Consider the following 6,035-nt stretch of genomic DNA (forward strand, 5'->3'; position numbering starts at 1 on the left):
CAGTTTCAGGGTCTTGGCAATCTTCTTATAGCCTACGCCATCTTTATGTAGAGCAACAATTATTTTTTCCAGATCCTCAGAATTTTCATTTCCATGAGGTGCCATGTTGATCTTCCAGTGATCAGTATGAGAGAGTGAGAGTGATAACACCAAATTTAACACACCTGTTCCCCATTCACACCTGAGTCCTTTTAACACTAACAAGTCACATGACCCCGGGGAGAGAAAATGGCTATGTGGCCCAATTTGGACAATTTCACTTAGAGGTGTTCTCATTTTGTGGCCCGCAGTTTAGACATCAATGGCTGTGTGTTGAGTTATTTTGAGAGGACAGCAAATGTACTCTTTTATAAAAAAAAAAAAAAAAGTGTAATTTCTTCAGTGTTGTCAAAAAAACTTTTTTAGTCTAAATAAAACCCACTTTCTTGCTGCTGTAAATGACTTAAAATACCCTAAACCACCTTATTTGAGCCCCTGACCAATTGAATCTCAAATAAAAATGTTGACTGGGACATGAATTTATTAATCAGATCAATATTTGTATTAGTATCAGTCTCACCGACAATGTAACACCACAATATTACCTCGTTAATAAACTAATGGTTAGACGCAAACATTTATTTGTGTAAAATATTATTTTGTTTCTGGACTACATTACCAGGTATATCTTATCACTGAAGTCCTGAGAAGTCCAATAAAGTTTCAACATTGTGAACAGAATTGATTATGCAATTTCGGGTGCACATGCAATCCATAACCATGGTAAACTTTTATTTTATAAGGTTATTTCTTGTTAGTAAATGGCTCAAGGTAAGCCAATGTAAACACTTTAATTATTGGATTTTAATGGATTAAAATGAACCAATATGGATTTTATCATGTTGGTTAATATTGCTTAGTATCGGTTGAATTTGTTAATAATGATTTCCTCCTTTTTTTTCTTTTCCTTCCCCCAAATCTTCTTTTTTTTTTGTACTGCACAGCTCTATTATACATGAGCCTCACAACAAGCATTACATTTGTCCATGATATTCTATGCACATGACAATAAAAATAAAACTGAAACTTATGTAAACAAATGTTTCCTTTTTTTAAGCACCTGGGCAGTAATATTAGTATTTGTATTTGCTGATATGTGGACATTTGGAGTAGTAATCACAATTTTCCAGTAAACCTGTCATACTCACTGCCTGCTTTCAGCCATGGTCCCTCAGGGGCTGTATGAGTGGCTGTTCATGGTTGCTTGGCAGCAGCTCCTGATAGAGGACCTACTGTATGAATGCAGTACATCATTTCTGACACCAGGCCAATAGATTCACTCTCTGGGATGGGGTAATGAGCTTTGAATGGCTTTCTGACTACAAGAAAAGCTTCCTTAGAAATATGAAGCATTTGCTAAAGGTTACAAACTCTGCAGCACAATTTGAGACCAGAAATGATGCATTGTACTTTCTTTTGTGGCCACCCACAATGCTGCAGTTGTTTCACAAGAGGTAGCTCTGTTATAGAGCTGATTTGATATCATATTCTTAAAGTGATATTAAAGAAATATTCAACTGCTCTTGGTTTATGTCCTTGGTAGTCAGTTCATGTGGAATTGCTCAGAAAACAGCATACAATACTTATGCCATATTTCTGAGTATAAAGTCTTGCAAACATGTTGCTAAATTTGACTCATGAAACTTCCAAAATACAACGGCTACACCTGAGCACCTTTTTGTTCTGTACTTGTGAAGCATTTGTCTAATTTAAATTGCAAACCATGTGCAAAACACAAACAGAGACAATATGTAGCTTTGATCTCTCTACCAAAGCAAATATTCAGTTTTTTATGAAGTTTTGTGTTTTTCACATTTGAAGTAGTTACTCCTGCATCATTCCAAATCAGAAACAGAATCTTAGGTTATTTTGTTTCACATTTCACACTGTACTTTAACTTTAATGAGTGCGCTCCTACATTTGACAACACCTTAGGTAAGTGCTGGGAGCTGCACCATCTCCTGTAATTAAGTTTGTGAGGGAAGAGCAGTGTAGTTACTGTAGTTTTCTTCATGTTTTCTTTGTAGATAAGCATGTATAAAATAAACTAACATTAGGGAAGTTTGTTTTGGTTCTACTTCTTTCCTTTAGAACCAACATTGTCCATGTCCCCATGTGTGTCCGTGTCCTTTTAACTCAACTGTAACTTTTTTAAATATTTATGTTCCATGTTGAAAAGCACAGTAAATGTCATACACAAGAAGTATCATAATGGGCTATTTTATTGTTGCTGTTTTGTTGTTGGTGGTGATCCACAAGGTTGGTTTCTCTCCTCCTATCAGCTTGGTAAGATACCCAATGCTGACTTTAAGCCCAACCCCCCCACCCCCCGGCCAACCTCAGGGTCATAACAGGATTAACAATTAATCCTGGCTATTCATAATCTGTCATTTCACTCATTCTGTACATTCCTAAACCCTGCCTTAACTTTCTTATTGCTGGTGTCAACAACCAGGTTTATTTTCAATCATTCATTTTCTACCGCTTATCCGAACTTCTTGGGTCACGGGGAGCCTGTGCCTATCTCAGGCGTCATCGGGCATCAAGGCAGGATACACCCTGGACGGAGTGTCAACCCATCGCAGGGCACACACACTCTCATTCACTCACGCAATCACACACTACGGACAATTTTCCAGAGATGCCAATCAACCTACCATGCATGTTTTTGGACCGGGAGAGGAAACCGGAGTACCCGGAGGAAACCCCTGAGGCACGGGGAGAACATGCAAACTCCACACACACAAGGCGGAGACGGGAATCGAACCCCCAACCCTGGAGGTGTGAGGCGAAAGTGCTAACCACTAAGCCCTTTGGGTTTATTTTTTCATTAAAATCTTCACCTGCATTTGTATCCACTGTCTCATCATTCTACACTCGTGACATACTGCTACAGTCTTTAACCCATATAGCATAGCTGGTCTCACTACTGTCTTGTACACCTTTCCTTATTCGGTTATTTACAGTATATGCCATTCAGTTTTCTGAGCAAAACAGTGAAAATAAAACTGTCTCTTCTTTGTTCCAATTGATTTATTTTCCATCACATTTGCGATTATTTAAAATTTTCCCTCAAACACAACAACTGTTAACACAATGCTCAGTCAAACGTCTGTAACTGTACAAAGCACACAAAATGAGCTATGTGTTGTTCAAATTCTTGGGTGTCTGTTGCTAAGAATCTAGCTGTAACATTCTAACAATACATTGTTTCCTGCAATGCAAATTCACCACTAACAATACTCCAGAACAGAGTTTCATAACCCTGGGAAAAATGTGGTGCTAACCTCGCTTCTAAATAACGTGTGTGAAATGTTCCTCAACACATGGTTAAAAGCCGTGTGAAAATCCCTTTTGAATGTCATATGATGAAGTCGGTGATGGATGAAATTTTATTCGAAAAACTGACAAACAAAATCAAATTATGAAGCGAAAGTCATTATCAGGAGCAGACAAAAGATCAGGTGATCAATATTTTTATTAAGGCTGGGAGGGTGATTGGATACAGAGGAATATGATTAGTGTTTAGTGTGATTGTGCCGGTGGAGTGAGGTGATGGAGATTGTTGTTGCTGATGGACATGATTGTTGGGCGCAATGTGTTCTATAATGTGGAGTCTCTAATGGTTTGCACTGCAGATGTGTGTAAGTGTCAGCGTTGTCTAACATTTTCTCTCTGATGCGTAACACAAAATCGTCTTCAGTATTTTTTAATTGAATTTAATTCAACTGAATTTGTATACCATTTTTAACAATGGACACAATTTCAAAGCAGCTTTGCAGAACATGAGAAATATAGTGCAAGAAGATTAAGATTAATATTAGACTTATATTTAAATGTGTTTGTATTTATCCTCAATGAACAAGCCTGAGGTGACTGAGGTAACTGTGGTGAGGAAAAACTCCCTTATGTAGAAAAGGAAGAAACCTTGGGAGGAACCAGACTCAAAGGGGAACCCATCCTCGTTTGAGTAACACTGGACAGTGTGATTATAATTTGTTATAAACACCGAAAGGTTTTATGAATAATGTCCTTTGTACATTCATATACAGTCCGACAATTCTGTATTGATTAGGAGGTTGTTGCCCTCAAAGCCCACACGTAGTTAGCATCGGGGTTGTACCCTTTTGTTTTAATTCTTTATAAATCTGAATTGTACTTATATGCCCATAATTGGTTGTTTTTGCAACTACAATGATTTCTTTTTAAAAAAAAAAAAAGTAACTAAATACCCTCTCAGTATCATTTTCTTCTGGCTGTGTCTACAGCCTTTTACTGTAAATGGAAGACATTCCTTTTTTAAACGCATAGCTATCTCATTTATGATTCCACTAAGGGGCATGTGTGTGTAAGACATTCCAGTGATCTGCTCCTTCTTGTAGCACTTGACTTGTCAACACATGCCTTTAAACCTCTGCATGTTTTTATCTGTTGGCTGCATCAGGGACGTGTATTTTTGCTGATCTTAATTGAAAACAATACTAAAATTAGGAGTACCGTTAGTTCTATCTGCCACTTGATTTAATTCATATCAGTATGGCTCGATCTTATCTGCAAATGTATTGGTGCAGGTTTTCCTTCCAATCAAAGAGATGGAAAAGATTGGACACAGCTGATCTACATATGATACTTTATTCATTAATTTTCTACCGCTTATCCGAACTTCTTGGGTCATGGGGAGCCTGTGACTATCTCAGGCGTCATCGGGCATCAAGGCAGGATACACCCTGGACGGAGTGCCGACCCATCGCAGTGCACACACACTCTCATTCACTCACACAATGGACAATTTTCCAGAGATGCCAATCAACCTACCATGCATGTCTTTGTACCAGGGAGGAAACCCCCGAGGCACCAGGAGAACATGCAAACTCCACATTACACATTAAACTGTGAATTAGTTTTGTTAATGGTTCCTTACATTACCCACAATGCAATTTTACTATCTGTTCTGGCAGTGGGATTTAGCCCTTGCTTTATCTAATGAGAACATTACTGCAGTGCATGAGTCTTTTAATCTGGCCAGATCTTAGACATCCTCATCTCTACACTCTGCTCAGACAGATCAGGAATTTTAATGAAAACATCACCATGGGCACCATTGTGTATGTTAAGTTATAGTTTGCTTACTAAACCTACCCGACTGCACATTATATATAGCTGTACTGCTTCTTGGAATGTGACACTGGACTTATTAAAATGCCACTGTATGTGTAGGAGCTAACAATGACACCTTACTGTTATCATATCAATATCTGAGATATTTGACTTACATCTTATCTCCACTGCTATCGTCTCACAGAAACTATGTGAATGCAGCAGCAACCAACAATTTAGCACCAGAATCGGAAAGCATATCATAAATAATTCAGTTTCAACATGCTGTTTATTTAGGGGGGGTTTTGACGATAATAAACAGACGATAATAAGACAGAGTTTACGTTCCTTTATTTCTTACTACATTCGAATACATAGACACTGGGCAGGTGATAAGGGCAAGGAAAAGTGCAACAGAAAATTTCTTAGTGCAAAATATCTAAAAGCAACAGAATATTATATGGTATAATCATTGCACATAAAAAGCATCCCTAGTTCTGTTAAACCTCAGAAGTAACCTGAGACAGTGATGGCATGCAGAAAATCCCAGCCAAGTCACAAAATCATACAGTACTACTACCATTATTTAGATAAATAGATTCTGTGAACTTTAATTCTAGCATATCTTGTCTTGCATTTACTTCTATTTCTATTTAAAGCTTGCGCAAAGAGCAAGATCCTCATAATACTACCTGCAAAGAAAATTAAACATCTGTTGTGACCTTAAAGTGCCAAAAAAAGCATGTGCAAATATGCAATTGAATACAAAAGCAGTTCAATGTGCATGAGTGCATAGGGGAAGACATTACTTTAATTATATGATATTAATTGATTGCAAGTTATATATATATATATATATATATATATATATATATATATATATATATATATATATATAT

Source organism: Tachysurus fulvidraco, chromosome 26 (assembly GCF_022655615.1).
Source record: "Tachysurus fulvidraco isolate hzauxx_2018 chromosome 26, HZAU_PFXX_2.0, whole genome shotgun sequence".
Lineage (NCBI taxonomy): Eukaryota > Metazoa > Chordata > Actinopteri > Siluriformes > Bagridae > Tachysurus > Tachysurus fulvidraco.